Source organism: Polypterus senegalus, chromosome 12 (genome assembly GCF_016835505.1).
Source record: "Polypterus senegalus isolate Bchr_013 chromosome 12, ASM1683550v1, whole genome shotgun sequence".
Taxonomy (NCBI): Eukaryota; Metazoa; Chordata; class Cladistia; order Polypteriformes; family Polypteridae; genus Polypterus; species Polypterus senegalus.
The window spans coordinates 128,417,178-128,438,303 of record NC_053165.1 but is presented as its reverse complement, the minus strand read 5'-3'; the positions used below and the strand labels follow the sequence as shown (position 1 = coordinate 128,438,303).

The following is a 21,126-nucleotide window of genomic DNA, read 5'->3' as shown; positions in this document are numbered from 1 at the left end:
AAGCACACGTTGGAAAAAGTCAATGTCCCGCTAAAGGAAGACAGTGTAAAAACAAAAAACCCGTGCATGCAATGTGTCAGGTCTCAGATAAAGAAGAAGACGAGCTGTTCATTGATGCAGTAAGAAACAAATCGATGAAAGAAATCCGGCAATCTTTACAACGACTGACAAACACGGAATGTAACTTGAACACAACACATCCTACAAATACGAACCTGATTGAAAGAAATAATGATAATCAAATCCTTGATGACAGCAACACTCAGTAACACTCACAAAACAAATACTGTATATTGACAGTCATGTTACATTATTTTTAAAATGTTCCCTTTTCTTTTTCTAGCTTTTTTAACACACTACTTCTCCGCTGCGATACGCGGGTATATATATATATCCCGATCTACATACTCGAATAATGGATACTTTATTCGCCATCAATGATTGTTTTGGTAAAGCCATACTCAGTGTATTCATTAGATAAACGGTAAAAAAGTAAGAGCGAGGGGAGGATGACTCATTGAGGCATGCAGGCTGTAGTCGCGTCAACTCTATCTGAATTAGCGATCACATTTGAAAAATATATCTTTTCAAGTTCTATTTAGTCCATATGTGTCAAACTCAAGGGCGGGCCACATCCGCCCGGTGTAATTATATCCGCCCGAGATCATTTTATATACTGTATTATTGTTATTAATGGCCGGGTATATGAAGCGCTGGTAACACAATAAACTACAGATCCCATAATGCAGCGCTTCAGCTGCCTTGCATCAGGGTAACCTGAATGCAATGCAGAAGATACAGAAAGCAGAATAATTAAATAAGAATCTGACACTTCAGCGGACGTTTTTACCCATGCACAATCACAAAGTGATTTCAAGTGAAGCTGCTTTTATGGGAGACACAAATGCACCTTGCCCCACTTTCCCTGTTGCCAAGTAATGTTAAACCAAGTCGTCACTACGGTGTTCCCAAATACGCACTTTGCTGATAAACTGAGCGTACTGCGCACTGAGTTTGCACGGAGCTTTGGTGACTTTGAAGAACAAAAAAAGTCCGTCTACATGCGGCTCGAACCTTGTGCATGTTTGGTAGCACATATCTGTGTGAGAAGCTCTTCTCAGTGATAAAGACTAACAAAACAGCACACAGGAGTCGCCTCACTGATGAGCACCTGCAATCCATCCTGAGAATCTCCACAACACAGAACCTCACAGCAAACAGAAACGAACCTGTGGCCAAAAAAAGATGCCAGGCGTCCAGCTCTAAAATGACATATGAGCAAAGACAACTGAATGATTTGATTTGTTATTGCACGTAAGAGCGGGAGTCATCCGTTTTAACAAACAGCGTATTGCACTGATACGAAATAGCTGTGTGTGTATATATGTAGATATGTATGTATATGTATATATATGTTTATATATATGAGTGTGTGTATATATACAGTATATATATATATATGTATTTGTGTGTATATATGTGTGTGTATGTATGTATGTGTGTGTGTATATATGTGTGTGTATATATGTAGATATATATGTATGTATATATGTGTATATGTATAGATATGTATATATATATATATATGTTTATGTGTGTGTAAATATATATATATATATGACAACAACACTCATCACTCACAACAGTGACAAAACAATTACATTGACAATCAGGTTACGTTATTTTCAAAATGTTTCCTTTTCTTTTCATTGCTTCTTTAACACACTACTTCTCCGCTGCGAAGCGCGGTTATTTTGCTAGTATACTAATAAAAGGCAAAGCCCTCACTGACTCACTCATCACTAATTCTCCAACTTCCCGTGTAGGTAGAAGGCTGAAATTTGGCAGGCTCATTCCTTACAGCTTACTTACAAAAGTTAAGCAGGTTTCATTTCGAAATTCTACGCCAGAACGGTCATAAACGTCCGCCATGTTGAACTTTCTTATTCATGGCCCCATCTTCACGAAATTTGGAAGGCGGCTTCCTTGCGCTAACCAAAACCGATGTAATGCATTTATTTTGGTGGTATGACGCCACTGTCGGCCGCCATATTGAACTTTCCAACGTCACTAATTCTCCAACTTCCCGTGTAGGTAGAAGGCTGAAATTTGGCAGGCTCATTCCTTACAGCTTACTTACAAAAGTTAAGCAGGTTTCATTTCGAAATTCTACGCGTAACGGTCATAACGGTCAACAACATCCGCCATTGTTGAACTTTCTTATTCATGGCCCCATCTTCATGAAATTTGGTAGGCGGCTTCCCTGCTCTAACCGAAACCAATGTACGTACTTACACTCACCTAAAGGATTATTAGGAACACCTGTTCAATTTCTCATTAATGCAATTATCTAATCAACCAATCACATGGCAGTTGCTTCAATGCATTTAGGGGTGTGGTCCTGGTCAAGACAATCTCCTGAACTCCAAACCGAATGTCAGAATGGGAAAGAAAGGTGATTTAAGCAATTTTGAGCGTGGCATGGTTGTTGGTGCCAGACGGGCCGGTCTGAGTATTTCACAATCTGCTCAGTTACAGGGATTTTCACGCACAACCATTTCTAGGGTTTACAAAGAATGGTGTGAAAAGGGAAAAACATCCAGTATGCGGCAGTCCTGTGAGCGAAAATGCCTTGTTGATGCTAGAGGTCAGAGGAGAATGGGCCGACTTATTCAAGCTGATAGAAGAGCAACTTTGACTGAAATAACCACTCGTTACAACCGAGGTATGCAGCAAAGCATTTGTGAAGCCACAACACGCACAACCTTGAGGCGGATGGGCTACAACAGCAGAAGACCCCACCGGGTACCACTCATCTCCACTACAAATAGGAAAAAGAGGCTACAATTTGCACAAGCTCACCAAAATTGGACAGTTGAAGACGGGAAAAATGTTGCCTGGTCTGATGAGTCTCGATTTCTGTTGAGACATTCAAATGGTAGAGTCAGAACTTGGCGTAAACAGAATGAGAACATGGATCCATCATGCCTTGTTACCACTGTGCAGGCTGGTGGTGGTGGTGTAATGGTGTGGGGATGTTTTCTTGGCACACTTTAGGCCCCTTAGTGCCAATTGGGCATTGTTTAAATGCCACGGGCTACCTGAGCATTGTTTCTGACCATGTCCATCCCTTCATGACCACCATGTACCCATCCTCTGATGGCTACCTCCAGCAGGATAATGCACCATGTCACAAAGCTCAATCATTTCAAATTGGTTTCTTGAACATGACAATGAGTTCACTGTACTAAAATGGCCCCCACAGTCACCAGATCTCAACCCAATAGAGCATCTTTGGGATGTGGTGGAACGGGAGCTTCGTGCCCTGGATGTGCATCCCACAAATCTCCATCAACTGCAAGATGCTATCCTATCAATTGTTGAATCAGTGCCACGTAGAATTAACACTAGAATTACCAGAGCCAATGAAAAAACTCGTAATTCCGTCCCACCTTAAACTGCTTCTTAAATCCCTTCACACCTCTCCGCCAGCGTCCTTTGTCTTCTAAATGTGCTGATAAAGAGAAGCTTGGAGCAGCCGGCTATTCCATCCCCCCACCAATTTAGAACGTGCACGAACTTCAGCTTGATTGAGTATCTGGGAGTGAAGTGGAGTTTTAGAGTGGAAATAATAGATCGTTATTTGGAACACACGCATTTCATGTCTGTTCCATTTCTACAGTAATCTGTGTCAACACATTGTTAAAACAGAAACGTTTTTTATATTCTAGTAGTAGATGACAAAATGTAGGCATAAACTATATAATGTATGAAGCCTGAAGTCCAAATAGCAAAGAAACATTTTCACAAGAATAACACAATTGCACTTTTATTCAAAAATATAACTGCAGAAACAAAAAGCCGCCTTAACATGCGACATTGACAGCAGTTTATTGTAACTGTCTCCGTGGTTCAATAGAATCAGCCCCGCTTGGGAATCAAGAGGTCACGAGTTCGATCCTGCACCCCTCCGTTTTGAGAAGTAAACTGCTCTTAGTCTTACTGTTTTAGAATAAAAGCATACATTTTGATTTCAGTCTGTAACAGCCGGTGCAATTTATGATCCTGGTAAAGGTTAGCTTTTTTTTTTTTATTCACTTTTCATTCTCTCAGTCGCTTTCAAGTGCACCGAAATGGCCAAATATTTTACACCTTTCAGCAACCGCCAGTGCCTCTTAAACATCTTAGATTCACAGGTGACGATTTCAGTAGTGGACACTTTGATGTCTATGAATGTTTAAACTCTCAAAAGCTGGATGTGAAGTTATCGATGAAACCGGTTGTATGCTTACAACGCTTGACAGATGCCGAATGTCACTTCAACACAACAAGTCCTGCAAATACTGTCGTAATTGAAACAAACCATGAAACTCAAACCGATTATGACAGCAGCAATCCAAGCTGTGAGATTTGAAACAAGATTACTGTTCACATGGTCAACTGTATATTGCATGCTCAAGAGTAAGCTCAGCGCACAGCTTGGTCATATTACAGCCGGAGGGCCGAACTCACAATGTGGTATACAAAGAGATCCTTAACAAATAATAATTGGTATATTTTCCCTCAGTTTAAAAAGGTTTAATTTTCTTCTTAATAAAAATTTTAAGGCTGCGAAACGCGGGTATTTTGCTAGTATATAGATAACAGTGACAAAACAATTATATTGATTACATTGACAATCATGTTACATTATTTTCAAAATGTTTCCTTTTCTTTTTCATTACTTCTTTAACACACTACTTCTCCGCTGCAAAGCGCGGGTATTTTGCTAGTTGTACATATTTCTTATGTAAGAGGACATTATTTTTGTACAGTATTTATTCATTATTATTCTTATCTATTTTGAATTTTTTTTTTGCATGTAACTACTTCTTTGACATTTTGTAAAGCACTTTTGTATGAAAATGTGCTATAGAAATAAATGTTGTTATTAGGGAAACTAACTGATAAAATATTTTGGCAACTATTTTCATCATCAATTATTATCAAGGATATTGATGAGTTTTTCAGCCCTAACCAAGGAGGCATCTAAGGACTCCAATAATAATTATTATCCAGTGACCCACAAACAGCCAGTTTAAGAAACACACTTAAACATGTATGAAGATAACATAGAAAACTCAAAAAATCAAAATTTTAAAATCATGCACATTAAAATGTCTAGCTAAATAATGTTATAAAATATGGAAGTTATAATTCGGGCACACCAAAACCACAACGCAAACAAAAATGAGGTTAACAGAGTTTACTATACTATGTGCAATAAGTCAGATATAACTTACGTTTGGAGTAGAGATTGACTCTACACTGGTAAAATAACATGGTATGAATTCTGAATCAGAGCATAATCAATTTGTTGAATTTCATACACTTTTCAAAAAGACCTAACTTTGTACAAAAAAACTGTATTAAATGTTCAGTCTACTCTCTAATACAGACTGTCACACTCACATCACTGTTACTGTGTATTGCTTATAGTTGTCATAATATTTTGCATGTGTGACCCAACAATCTTGAGTCTTTACTCAAACATAAAGTAACCTGTTAAACTTTCACCAATTATGCTAGATATGGACCTAGATTATACCAAGATCACGTAGCCCTCAAATATGTTAGTCTGCATGTGTAAATAGAATAAATACATAACTGATTCAGAATCTTACAAAACTACTCTGGGAGGTTTGACTTGACACTTACTTAAAGGACACAGCCATGTTGAACAGTGTATCTGAAGTAGCACAGAAAGTTTCCGAAAACAGAAATAACTGGTGCAATTGATGACTTACTGAAAACCAGTTTAATCCCCATTAGGGTTGTAAAGGGACAGAGCTTATCTAGGAAACCCTAGATGGGCTGCCAGTCCATCACAGAGTTCATTCACGCAGACACACACTCACATTGGGAACAAAATTCAAATTTAACATGTTATATCCTTGAGACAACACTGCTGACCACTGTACCACCCATGACATAACTGAGTAACTCGCCATATTATACAAGAATAAACAATACTCAATACTCTGTTATTCTGGAATTTTTAACTAAATAACAAATACAGGTAGTCTCCAGGTTACGGACATCCGACCTACGACATACGAACGGGGCCGCAGCTGCGACAGATGTGCCTCAGTAACTGCCGCACAGTCATCTTCGGCCTGGGGACGCTGCAAATGGTGGCTGGACGAAGGCTGGAGGGGGGCAATTTTGCTGCTCATGCAGTGTAGTGTAGTGTAGTGTAGTGTAGTGTCCCTTGGGCGGCTCCTGGCGGCAAGCAGTTTTTCTCTGCCCACCCACCACGCACGGCTGTCCCATTCGTTCTCGGTAGGTGGCTGGTAATGCTGCAAGCAGTGGCTGGACAGAGGCTGGAGGGGGGCAATTTCGCTGCTTGCGCAGTGTAGTGTCCCTCGTGCGGCTCCTGACAGCAAACGGTTTCACTGGCCGCCCACCACATACAGCTGTCCCGTTCGTTCTCGGTGTGCATATGGTAATGCTGCAAGCAGTGACCCGGTTGTGGCTGAACGGTGGCCATGGAGGGTGAACGGGGCGGCAGGGGGTAGCATTGTAGTGTGCATCAGATGGCTGCCTATTGAATGGGGGCGATTCACTACCCGCCTTTGGCCACACCGTGTTCGTTTTCGGTGTGTGGACGCTGCAGGCAGCATATTGTAGCGGAGGTGACTGTGAGATGGGCTGGTGAAGAACCGCCCGTCGATGCCCGATTTATTCTCAATAGGAAGCCTGCTTGTACTGTTACGCACATAGCAGGAAGTGGTCTCTTGTCAGTAAATCAGACGTGTTGACGACTGGTGCCTTCCTGCTGTGATAGCGTGTGCGGTGCTGTGCAGAAGAGCTCGTCTTAATCTTTTGTCTTCACCCTTCAACAATGTCTCTGAAACACAAATCTGATGCAAGTGTTGGTGATACAGTAAAGAAGAGAAAAAACATAACCATTGAAAATAAAGTAGAAATAAAAAAAAAGGTTAGAGAGAGGTGAAACTCCATCATTCATTGGCAGAGCACTTGGTTACAGTCGGTCAACAATAACATTTATTATCATCTCGTACGTAACCCGGGGACTGCCTGTAATTATTAGTATTTAAGATTAGATATTTTCTATTTCTGAAAAAAGTGTTTTTTGTTCCTTCTTCTGGCTACATTACACATGGTTTATGCAGCTACCTTATATATTCACGTATAAGTCTTGAAACTCAAAATATCAATCATAAAATCAGACCCCGACTTATACGCCAATTCAAAAATGCGACACTTATTTATTTTTTTTTACATCTTCTTGCCTCCTCCAATCTCGCATCAGTTTCTCAGACGCATCAAATTTTCTTACAGCAGCACAGTTACCAATTTCTTTAGCTACTTCAATGACATTTAATTTAAAACCAGCTTCATATTTTCTCCTGATTGAACGCTCCATCGTAGATAAGGGATGCCCTTACAATAAAAGGTGTATGTGGGTGTGAGATACAAAAAACAGAAATCAGTGCAAATGTTGCTTCGGAATAGTTCAGGTACTACTGTGTGGTCACGAAGGCACAATAGAGAGAAAAAGAGAGGGGTTAGGAGCACGCGCTGATACAGCACATTGCCACATCCACATAGAAGAAAAAAAAAAGTGTGCTCTGTGGTTATTCTCTCAGGTGGGCGTTAGCAAATCATAATCCCTTGTACCAATAGCGTGAGTTTTCCACATTCGAATTATACAACGACATTATAAAATACCAGAAATTATACTGTAAAATCAAGTCCCAACTTATCCGCAAGTATATAGGCATATACTGTAAATTTGTATATATATATATATATATGTGTGTGTGTGTGTGTGTGTGTGTGTATATACACTGTATATATATATATATATATATATATATATATATATATATATATATATATATATATATATACACTGTGTGCACAATTATTAGGCAAGTGAGTATTTTGACCATATCATCATTTTTAATGCGTATATTCCAACTCCAAGCTGTATTAACTTGAATGCTTATTGGATTTAAGCACGTCAGGTGATGTGTATTTGTGTAATGAGGGAGGGTGTGGCCTAAGGAGATCAACACCCTATATCAAGGTGTGCAGAATTATTAGGCAGCTAGTTTTCCTCAGGCAAAATGGGCCAAAAGAGATTTAACTGACTCTGAAAAGTCAAAAATTGTAAAAGTCTTTCAGAGGGATGCAGCACTTTTGGAATTGCTAAGATATTGGTGTGTGATCACAGAACCATCAAACATTTTGTTGCAAATAGTCAACAGGGTCGCAAGAAACGTGTTGAGAACAAAAGACGCAAATTAGCTGCCAAAGATTTGAGAAGAATCAAGCGTGAAGCTACCAGGAACCCATTATCCTCCAGTACTTTCATATTCCAGAGCTGCAACCTACCTGGAGTGCCCAGAAGTACAAGGTGTTCAGTGCTCAAAGACATGGTCAAGGTAAGGAGGGCTGAAACCCAACCACCACTGAAGAAGAAACATAAGTTGAAACGTCAAAACTGGGCCAAGAAATATCTGAAGACAGATTTTTTTCAAAGGTTTTATGGATCGATGAGATGAGAGTGACTCTTGATGGACCAGATGGATGGACCTGTGGATCAGTAATGGGCACAGAGCTCCACCCAACGTGGAGGTGGGGTACTGGTATGAGCTGGTATTTTTAAAGATGAGCTAGTTGGACCTTTTTGCATTGAAGATGAACTCAAAATCAACTCCCAAACCTACTGCCAGTTTTTCGAAGACACTTTCTTCAAACAGTGATACAGGAAAAAGACCATGATTTTTATGCAGGCCAATGCTCCATCACTTGCATCGAAGTTCTCCACTGCGTGGCCAGCCAGTAAAGGCCTTAAAGATGAAGGAATAATGACATGGCCCCCCTTCCTCATCTGACCTAAACCCTATCGAGAACTTGTGGGCACTTCTTAAACGCTAGATTTACGGGGGAGAAAAACAATACACCTCTCTGAAGAGCGTCTGGGAGACTGTAGTCACTGCTCCACAAAAAGCTGATCGTCAACAGATCAAGAAACTGACAGACTTAAGTCGTTTTAGAATTAAGGCCAAAAAGTTCTATCTTGGAGTTTGCTAAAAGACACCTGAAGAACTCAGAGATGGTGAGAAATAAGATTCTCTGGTCTGATGAGACCAAGATAGAACTTTTTGGCCTTAATTCTAAGCGGTATGTGTGGAGACAACCAGGCACTGTTCATCACTTGTCCAATACAGTCCCCACAGCGAAGCATGGCGGTGGCAGCATCCTGCTGTGGGGGTGTCTTTCAGCTGCAGGGACAGAATGACTCGTTGCAATCGAGGGAAAGATGAATGCGGCCAAGTACAGGGATATCCTGGACAAAACCTTCTCCAGAGTGCTAAGGACCTCAGACTGGGCCGAAGGTTTACCTTCCAACAAGACAATGACCCTAAGCACACAGCTAAAATAACGAAGGAGTGGCTTCACAACAACTCTGTGACTGTTCTTGAATGGCCCAGCCAGAGCTCTGACTTAAACCCAATGGAGCATCTCTGGAGAGACCTAAAAATGGCTGTCCACCAACATTTACCATCCAACCTGACAGAACTGGAGAGGATCTGCAAGGAGGAATGGCAGAGGATCCCCCAAATCCAGGTGTGAAAAATTTGTTACATCTTTCCCAAGAAGACTCATGACTGTATTAGCTCAAAAGGGTGCTTCTACTAAATACTGAGCAAAGGGTCTGAATACTTAGGACCATGTGATATTTCAGTTTTTCTTTTTTAATAAATCTGTAACAATTTCAAAAATTCTTTTTTTTGTCTGTCAATATGGGGTGCTGTGTGTACATTAATGAGGGAAAAAATTAATTTAAATGATTTTAGCAAATGGCTGCAATATAACAAAGAGTGAAAAATTGAAGGGGGTCTGAATACTTTCCGTACCCACTGTGTGTATATATAAAATCCTAAGCCTAAAAGTGCAACGGTGACGTTTTTATGTCACTTTTTTGTTACGCTACAAATCTGGTTTATTTTAAAACCTACACAAACACACACATATATATATATATACACACACACACATATATACAGTGGTGTGAAATAGGGCTGTTCGATATAACGCTATATATCGGATGACAATATGAAAACGTCTATCGTGATTGAATGGAAATACCTTTTTACTATTTTGGAGAAGTTTGGGTTTGGCCCGAACATTTGTGCATGGATTAAATTACTGTATACTAACCCAGAAGCTTCAGTTTGCATCAATAACATTTGCTCAGACTACTTTAAACTAGAACGTGGCACAAGACAAGGATGCCCTTTGTCACCACTGCTGTTTGCAATTGCCATTGAACCACTGGCAATACATTGTCGAAATACTGATCAGATAAAGGGGATTAGCAGAGAAGGACTGGAACAGAAAATCTCATTATATGCAGATGACATGGTACTGTATATATCGGACCCAGAAAATTCTGTGCCTGCAGTCTTAGCAGCACTCACAGAATTTCAAAAGCTCTCTGGTCTCAGAATTAATCTGAATAAAAGTGTACTCTTTCCGTGAATTCAAGCATATAATATTAGATTAGACACCCTTCCTTTTATCATTGCAGAACAGTTTAAATACCTCGGGGTAAACATCACAAGTAAACATAAAGCTCTATATCAACAAAATTTCGCTGTCTGCATGGAAAAAATTAAACAAGACTTGCATAGATGGTCAACCCTTCATCTCACACTAGCTGGAAGAATTAACACTGTTAAGATGAATATTCTTCCTAAGCTCCTTTTTATTTCAAAACATACCAATATACATTAATAAATCGTTCTTTAAGCAATTAGATTCAACAATAACCTCATTTATTTGGAATTCAAAACATCCACGCATCAAAAGAGCGACCCTACAAAGACAAAAGGCAGAAGGTGGCATGGCTCTACCTAACTTCCAGTTTTATTACTGGGCAAATATACAGTATAAGAACCTGGACACAAATAGAAGAACATACACAGGCATGGACCGCAATAGAAGTAAAATCCTGCAGTACTTCTTTGTATTCCTGCTCTGTGCTCCAATAAACACACGCTATCGGCAATACACTAATAACCCAATTGTGCTCCACTCACTTAGAATCTGGAACCAATGTAGAAAGCATTTTAAGACGGAGAAGCTTCTTTCTGTGGCACCCTGCAAAAGAACCACCTCTTTCAACCCTCACAAACATATGCAGTTTTAATATCTGGAAAAATTTGGAATTAACTTGCTTAGAGATCTTTATATAGACAACGTCTTTGCATCCTATGAACAATTACATTCCAAATTTAACATTCCAGCTACAAATTTCTTTCACTATCTTCAAATCAGGAACTTTGTTAAACAGAACCTTCCAGATTTTCCTCATCTTGCACCCTCATCCACGCTGGAAAAATTATTGCTCAATTTCAAGGAGTTAGACTCCATCTCTACAATATATAAAATCCTTTTACAATCCCTTCCTTTCAAAGATCCAAGAGGACACTGGGAAAATGACCTCTCAATTAATATATCAGAAAAGGAGTGGAAAGTAGCAATGCAGAGAATTCACTCAAGCTCCATATGCAAAGCATACAATTATACAACTCAAAATTATATATCGAGCACATCTGTCTCACTAAAACTCTCCAAAATGTTTCCAGGGCATGATCCAACCTGCGAACGTTGCAACCAAGCCCCAGCCTCACTAGGTCACATGTTCTGGGCCTGCACCAAATTAACATTATTCTGGACAAAAATTTTTAATTACCTCTCAGACAGCCTTGGACTCACAATCCCTCCTAACCCATTAACAGCTGTGTTTGGGGTTCTTCCAGAGGGTCTTAAAGTGGAGAAAGACAAACAAATTGTGATTGCATTCACTACACTGTTGGCACGCAGACTTATTCTGATAAACTGGAAGAACCCAAACTCTCCTCTTTAAGTCAGTGGGAAACTGATGTGTTATATTATTTGAAATTGGAAAAAATCAAATACTCAGAGGATCTGTGCAGACTGTTTTCAAAACATGGCAGGATCTAATCAGTAATATTTTGAAATGAGTTTATAAAGCACAGAGAATTTGTTGATTTAGGTATTTTTACAAGCCTTAAATTTTACACCGTTTGGCTTGCTCTCTCTCTCAAGGGTGGGGATCGATCTGTTCTTAGCATAATTTTTTTTTGTAAAAACTTGATTGCTATGTATTGATTGTAATAAAATTAATAAATAAAAAAAAAAGAAAACGTCTATCGCTGCACATTACACTATCGTTTGTTTCTGCGGTGTCGCAAAATAAACTTTTTACGGCAATATTTTTTCATTGTTTTGATGGCCTGCCACGTGGATGCAGACACACTAGCATGGCTGATGAAGACGAGGCAACACCAGGTAGCTCCACACAGAAGGAACTTGTTCCTAAACGAGGGGCTACCTCTGTAGTATGGAGATGGTTTGGATTTGAAGAGTCTGACACGGACCAGAAAACGGTACTGTGCAAATTATGCTGCAAACCGATCGCTACCACAGACTCCAACACGACAAACCTCTTCTACCACCTCCGCCAAAGCACGTGAGCGACCATGCAGAGAGTTTACAACTGAGAGGCAGGCCACGTAGGATATTACAGTTGTAAAGGTACTATTTAAACGAGCATGTTAAAAGCTTGGAAGATTAATTGCTACCAAAACAATTTGCTTAAGGCATAATTTTCCCTGCAGCGTTTGCTGTCAGCGTTAATCTTGTTAAAATTACGCTTACGCCACAACTGCATTAACGGCAAATCTCCGTTAACGAGTTACGCGATCGCCCGTGCTTGGGGCTGGACGGCATCAACACATTAGCGCCGTCCAGTCCCACGCACGGGGCGATCAGCTGTAACTCATTAACGGAGATTTGCCACACTACGATGTGCAAATAAACATTTTACTAGAATGTAGCCTAAAAAATATTATATTTAATATTATATATTTAATATATTTTTGTCGTAAGCCTTATTGCTGCTACAGTTTGAAATACAATGTTTACATTTGGTTTTGACAGTTAATGTTAGACTTGTATTTATTTTGTTTAAAGGGTTTATTGGCCTTATATAGTTTAGTTGTTAGTGCTTTGATCCTTTTATATTTAATATATGTTGTGAGAGTTATTGCTGCTACAGTTCACATTTTGTTTATGTCAGGCATTTTATATAGCAGTATTTTATATTGGGCCTTTAGTAATTTGTTTTTGAAAAGTGTTTTATATTTGATACATTAACATTTTATGTTTCCATTCTAAGTCAAACATTTGCTCAAATGTTCTAAATAAAAGAACAGAAATAATTACAAGTTGAGTACTTCTCATTTTTGATTTTTAATTTAAATGAAAAAAAAGGAGTGGTGATTATATAAACTATTCACTGAATACAAAGAAAATGTACTATATCGTGATATCGGGATATGAAATGAAATATTGGGATATAAGATTTTGGTCATATCGCACAGCACTAGTGTGAAAAACTATTTGCCCCCTTCCTGATTTCTTATTCTTTTGCATGTTTGTCACACAAAATGTTTCTGATCATCAAACACATTTAACCATTAGTCAAATATAACACAAGTAAATACAAAATGCAGTTTTTAAATGATGGTTTTTATTATTTAGGAGAAAAAAATCCAAACCTACATGGCCCTGTGTGAAAAAGTAATTGCCCCTTGTTAAAAATAACCTAACTGTGGTGTATCACACCTGAGTTCAATTTCCGTAGCCACCCCAGGCCTGATTACTGCCACACCTGTTTCAATCAAGAAATCACTTAAATAGGAGCTGCCTGACACAGAGAAGTAGACCAAAAGCACCTCAAAAGCTAGACATCATGCCAAGATCCAAAGAAATTCAGGAACAATTGAGAACAGAAGTAATTGAGATCTATCAGTCTGGTAAAGGTTATAAAGCCATTTCTAAAGCTTTGGGACTCCAGCGAACCACAGTGAGAGCCATTATCCACAAATGGCAAAGACATGGAACAGTGGTGAACCTTCCCAGGTGTGGCCAGCCGACCAAAATTACCTCAAGAGCGCCGAGACGACTCATCCAAGAGGTCACAAAAGACCCCAGGACAACGTCTAAAGAACTACAGGCCTCACTTGCCTCAATTAAGGTCAGTGTTCACGACTTCACCATAAGAAAGAGACTGGGCAAAAATGGCCTGCATGGCAGATTTCCAAGACGCAAAACCACTGTTAAGCAAAAAGAACATTAGGGCTTGTCTCAATTTTGCTAAGAAACATCTCAATGATTGCCAAGACTTTTGGGAAAATACCTTGTGGACTGATAAGACAAAAGTTGAACTTTTGGACGGCAAATGTCCCGTTACATCTGGCGTAAAAGGAACACAGCATTTCAGAAAAAGATCATACCAACAGTAAAATATGGTGGTGGTAGTGTGATGGTCTGGGGTTTTTTTTGCTGCTTCAGGACCTAGAAGGCTTGCTGTGATAGATGGAACCATGAATTCTACTGTCTAACAAAAAATCCTGAAGGAGAATGTCCGGCCATCTGTTCGTCAACTCAAGCTGAAGCGATCTTGGGTGCTGCAACAGGACAATGACCCAAAACACACCAGCAAATCCACCTCTGAATGGCTGAAGAAAAACAAAATGAAGACTTTGGAGTGGCCTAGTCAAAGTCCTGACCTGAATCCAATTGAGATGCTATGGCATGACCTTAAAAAGGTGGTTCATGCTAGAAAACCCTCAAATAAAGCTGAATTACAACAATTCTGCAAAGATGAGTGGGCCAAAATTCCTACAGAGCGCAGTAAAAGACTCATTGCAAGTTATCGCAAACGCTTGATTGTAGTTATTGCTGCTAAGGGTGGCCCAACCAGTTATTAGGTTCAGGGCGTAATTACTTTTTCACACAGGGCCATGTAAGGTTTGGATTTTTTTTTCTCCCTAAATAATAAAAACCATCATTTAAAAACTGCATTTTGTGTTTACTTGTGTTATATTTGACTAATGGTTAAATGTGTTTGATGATCAGAAACATTTTGTGTGACAAACATGCAAAAGAATAAGAAATCAGGAAGGGGGCAAATAGTTTTTCACACCACTGTGTGTATATGTGTATGTGTGTGTATATATATATATATATATATATATATATGCTTTTAAATTGAACCGACTTGAAATTGAAATAAAAAGGTTCTTTGTATCTTAGTAGCCTAAACGTTGATGATTTACACCTGAAGAACAGCATTTGACAAGCAACGTGACAGAACTAATTCCTGGATTGAAATATGTACATTTCTAGCAACCTAATTAATTTTTTGGTTCTAAAGCCGCAAGCTCCATGTATAATAATCCTAAACAGGAAACTTAAATCCACGCTATCATTCACACTCAGGAGTTGTACAAAGTAAAAGGTAAACTAATCATGATACCTTTTTTCCCCACACACAAACTAGTTCTAACATGTAGACACACACATGGGTAATTTTAAGAATCACCAGTTCATTTCACAGCATATTTGAGCATATCCTTATCAGAAACTATTTCAATGATGCACATTAAAAAACAGAATTGCAACAGGTTTATTAAAAATGTAGATATCTCGCAAATGCATGACTCTGCATTACAGCACTTTTTGATAAATTTTACTTTTACCTCCGATGCAACCAGATTTCCAAAGAATTTGGGACCCTTTGTAAAATGTAAATTAAAGCAGAATACAATGATTTTCAATCATGTAAACCCATATTTAATTGAAAACTGAACAAAGAGAATATATTAAATGTTGAAATTGAGATTGTTTTATGAAAACTATATGCTCATTTTTAATTTCACAAAAGCAACAGGTTTCAAAAAAGTTATGACGGGAACAACAGACTGGTAAATGTGTGTAATGCTAAAAAAGCACCTGATAGAACAACTCACCACTAATTAGTTTAATTGGCAACAGGTCAGTAACATGATTAGGTATAAAAAGTGCATCCAGAAGTAAAGACGGTGAGGGGGTTCAGCACTAAGAATGACTGCAGACAAATAGTGCAACAATTTAAAAATAATGTTCCTTAATGTAAAATTGAAAAGATTTTGAGGATTTCGCCATCTACGGTGCATAACTCCTTTAAAAGATTTAAAGAATCCAGAGAAACCTCTGCATGCAAGGGACAATACCGAAAACCAATATTGGATAGCCATGATCTTCTGGTAACAGAAAGGATTCTGTGGTAGAAATCACTGCAATGGAATCAGGAACACTTTCCAAAAACATTTTCTACAAATAGTTTGTTGGTGCATTCAAGTTCATGTTAAAATTCTGCCATACAAAAAAGAAACCACATATAAACATGACTCAGAAACACTACTACCTTCTCTGGGCTGAAGTTCACTTAAGATAGATTGAGCTGAAGAAGAATACTGTCCTGCGGTCTGACAAATCAAAATCTGAATTTATTTTTGGAAATCATGGATGCCACATCCTCCAGGCAAAAGAGGAGAGTGACCAACCATCAGGTTATCAGCGCACAGGTTAAAAAACCAGCATCAATGATGGCATGTAGGTGCATTAGTAGACATGGCATGGGTAGCTTGCTTAATGCTGAACAATATAATACTGGCTTTGCAGCAACATATGCTGCCATCTAGATGACATCTTTTTAATGGAAGGCCTTGCTTATTTCAGCTAGACAATGACAAACTGTATTCTGCACATATTACAACAGCATAGCTCTGTAGTAAGTGTGTCTGGGTGCTAAACCGTCCTGCCTGCAGTCCAGCCCTGTCACCTATTGAAAAGATTTAGCACAATATTAAACAAAAAATACAACCTAGGAGACCCTGAGCTGTTGAGTGGCTGAAATCCTGCTTTAGGCAGAATGGGACAACATTTCACTTTCAAAACTATAGCAATTAGTTTCCTCAGTTCACAAATGTTTACACTGAGTGCAATGAAAAGAGGAGATGTAACACAACAGTAACCATGCCCTGTACCAAATATTTTGAAACTTGTTGATGGCAATTTCAAAATGATCACATTTTTCAAAAAACAAAATTTCTCAGGTTTCAGCATGATATGTAGTCTTTGCTTAACTGAAAATACTGCATAACGTTTACATGATTTGCACCATTGTTTTTATTTACATTTTACAATGTGTCTCTACTTTTTTTGGAAATGGGGTTGTAGCATCAAATAAAATGTGGGCAACTAGATTACAATTAACTGGGCTCTTGAATATTAAAAACAATGCATTTCACGTTGCTGTATTAGACTTCATCACTAACAAACTGTTTTGTTCAGAAAATGCATGGTGAATCTATTACATCGGTTTTGGAGGATGAAATTCCACCGCACATACACAACTTAAAATAATAATGGCAAATTCATAAATCAGAAAAGTCTCCTAAACTCAGAAATTATAATTGTGACAAAAGAAAATACGTTGACAGCACACTGAGAGACTGTAAATTAGTTCCTATTTAAACGTTGTCATAATGTACAGAAAAGAAAAAAATACAACGATTCACAATAAAAACATTCAGTAAAAAGGGTACTTTTCGCTGCACGTGAGCTTTACATAAATGTATACCACATATTTCAAGCCAAGAGACAGTCTATTTGTACCCTTTGGTGTGTCTCTCCCACTTGAATTGCAAAAAAGAGTAAACGTTATGATACAAAGAATTAATATCTTTGATGTACTAACCATTGGGGCCGTTTATTCAGTTGTGTCACGTGATTTCATGGCTGCTCCTCAAAACCAGAAGGAAAAGTTCAGACTGGGGCTGTTCCAATCTTCACAACTAAATGCCAGAGATTTCAGCATGGATGTCTACAGCCGTTTGCTGTGATCCCCCTGAACTGGAGCTGCAGGCGTGCTCCTTCAGATGTCCATATTTTCTTTTAAAATGGTAAATAAAAACTAACGCCAACGACTGCATGTGCTTCACTTATACACGTGAGACTCTTTTTCCTAGATAGCCATACGCATGCATAGTTCGTTTAAGTACTGAATACATATCAAGTGATGCCTTCACGTTAAAATATGGGCATTTTCAGGAAGAGTGCCTCTAAATACACAGCTGTATATAGTGGATGTTTACGCTTGTCGGCCTTTGCGAATCGATTCTCCAGATAACACCAGAACCGAAGTAAACGTTGCAATATTCTTTTCAGACCTTCTCGTAATATTCTGATTCATCCGCACAACAATGATGTGACTTCTCAGTTTACTACTCTGAATTGTCGAACATTTTGCGCGTGCATTTTATTTCTGTCCTACAACACACAAACCCTTCCTGTATACTACAGATTCAGCTGAAAGCGCCTATGCCCTCAGGACCCCAATCAACCAACCTTCCCTTCCAACAGCTGTCCCGATGCCTGCTCATTTTCGCTCATTCATGCACACGTTCGGTGTTAAAACAGATGCGATAAAGTTTTTGTTTTGTTTTATTTTATTTATGTTGAGCTCGACACATCCGTATTGACGAATGGCATCTATGGGGTTAAACAATAAGTTGTATTTCAATAGCACTTCAGTGTTTCATGCATTGGGAAATGTGTATCACTGGCCTATTAACCCTTTATATGTCTGTGCACATATTTGCGCTCAGATATGCGTTCAATTTGTTCTAAATTATCTCAAAGAATCTGCTTTTGGATGCCAAATCAAAACATTCATCCCTGTGTGACACAATTATTTTCAGGCATGTTGAAAGCCAACCTCATATCTGAGCGCCTCCCGCCTTCTCATTCTCGTCGATGGGTTATGCAATGGAGAGCGACGGTGGCTTTGCGCAGTTAGTGTGTGACGAATACGGCGGCAGGGAAGGGGAGCGCATCTTTCCCTCTTCTCAAATGGCAGTTAGACGTTGACATTCCACGTGTCGACAGAAGCAGAACTACTTTAAATTGTAGTGAATAGTGTTAACAGTAGCTCTTTATATTGTTTCACGGGTAGTGAAGCACTTCTGTATTTTTCTTATTTAAAATTTTAACTGGCAGAGGTAGAGTTTGCATCATTTAAAATATTATACAAAGACAGGTATTCATGCCAAAAAGCGTAATTATGATAAGAAAATACAACGTACCGGTTGTGCTTTACAATGGCAATGATCATCTTGGGTACATATGCATTTTAACGCCCGTTTATTTTCTACTGTATTATATTTCATGGTATTGTACTTTGTATTTTTTCCATATAGATAGAAATTTGGTGATGAGGTCAAAAATTAGCAGTTAAGTTTGGATTTCTGAGTCTGCGCTGGTAAACACGACGCTATTGTAGCATTGTTGTCAGTATGGAAAATGGAAACTGATTATCATATCTTAAAAACGTCAATTATCATCGAAAAACGATATGTTTTTCAAGTTGTGTAGTGTGGAGCTCCCGGATAAGTACATCCTAGCAAAGCAACTGTTTAGAACGAGTGGTTTCTGAGATAGATGCGCTGAGCCCGGACAGCTATCTTCAACGGTAACTTCCGAAAAAAATGACTTCACCCGTTTCAAATATTTTGCATCGTGTTTGCCTTGTAACTAACTGCAGGCCTATAGTTTTTTGGTCCATAAAGACAGTTTTATCAGTGTTCATCAATAACTCTGGTAGGAATTGTTCACTAAAATAAAATTTACATAGTAGCACTGTATGGGCCATTTCTTTTTTTTTTTTCTTTGTCGTGGATTTGCTATGACAGACGGCGATCATATTGACGGCTAGAGTACCTTTTTGCATGTACTGCAGTAACTAGCTTTTAGCAGACTTAATTGCAAATGTCATCTTTGCAGGTTTAACAGCAGTAATAAATGCATTTCTTGTTTAGGTTTCCTCTACTAAAGTTGAAGGTAAAACACTGGCGTCACGACAAATGAAGCCATGGCTGTACTGGCTTTACACTGGCTCACTTTGCCATCAGTTTGTTATACAGAAAATCTTGTTTTTCAGTGATTGGCTAGACTTTTTCAGTCAAGGTGATCAGCTCTCAAGAATCATCCTTATATCTCTCTGTAAGTTCATTCCATCCCTTGAAGCTAGTTGTACTATCTACAATCATGTTATTCCAGCGGATGTGCAAGTTCTTTTTTTCCTTGGATTAATTGCAATGGGGAGAATTTATAGCCAGGCTGGGAGTATCTCAGCCTACTCAAGTGGAATTATATATTTTTTTTACTCCAAATTTTGAAGGCATACTCTGTGTGGAGATAATGCATTCATTCATACATGCACTTTAAAAATGATTTATGATTTACAGAAAGGTTTTAAAAATGTTCATTTGTGGGTATGAAAATTAAAAAATATTTTCATAATAACTGAGACAATTATTGTACATTCAGTTTTAGAATTATTTTCTGATTTTTTTTTAATTTGACACCCCAGACGCCTGCTGTCAACCTTGTTTTCTGTCTTGCCTTCTCCTACTATATCAGAACAGAGAGAGACTGTTCTTAAGCAGCTTGTCCTACCTGATAGATAGATAGATAGATAGATAGAAAGATACTTTATCAATCCCAAGGGGACATTCACATTTCCAGGAGCAGCATACTGATAAAGAACAATATTAAATTAAAGAGTGATAACAACGAAGGTATAACAGACAGACATTGGAGTCGGTGGAGCAGGACAATGACAGCAGTCTGTCCCTGAAGTTGCTCCTCTGTCTGGAGATGATCCTGTTCAGTGGATGCAGTGGATTTTCCATTATTGACAGGAGCCTGGTCAGTGCCCATTGCTCTGCCATGGATGTCAAACTGTCCAGCTCCATGTCTACAATAGAGCCTGCCTTCCTCACCAGTTTGTCCAGGCGTGAGGCATCTCTCTTCTTTATGCTGCCTCCCCAGCACACCACCGCGTAGAAAAGGGCGCTCGCCACAACCGTCTGATAGAACATCTGCAGCATCTTATTGCAGATGTTGAACGGCGCCAGCCTTCTAAGGAAGTATAATCGGCTCTGTCCTTTCTTACACAAAGCATCAGTATTGACAGTCCAGTCCAATTTATCATCCAGCTGCACTCCCAGGTATTTATAGGTCTGCACCCTCTGCACACAGTCACTTCTGATGATCACGGGGTCCATGAGGGGCCCAGGCCTCCTAAAATCCATCACCAGCTCTTTGGTTTTGCTGGTGTTTAGTTGTAGG

General features: G+C 38.9%; 1 protein-coding gene across 2 annotated transcripts in view; it reads right to left on the bottom strand.

The window, feature by feature from the left end:
* Positions 1-18,320, bottom strand: part of znf592 (zinc finger protein 592) — a 98,725-nt gene extending 80,405 nt beyond the window's left edge. For both annotated transcript variants that reach the window (XM_039773406.1, XM_039773407.1), the window contains exon 1: positions 17,693-18,320. The gene's annotated coding sequence lies outside the window, so the exon portion shown is untranslated. The remainder of the gene's footprint in view (positions 1-17,692) is intronic.
* Positions 18,321-21,126: the final 2,806 nt, after the last annotated feature.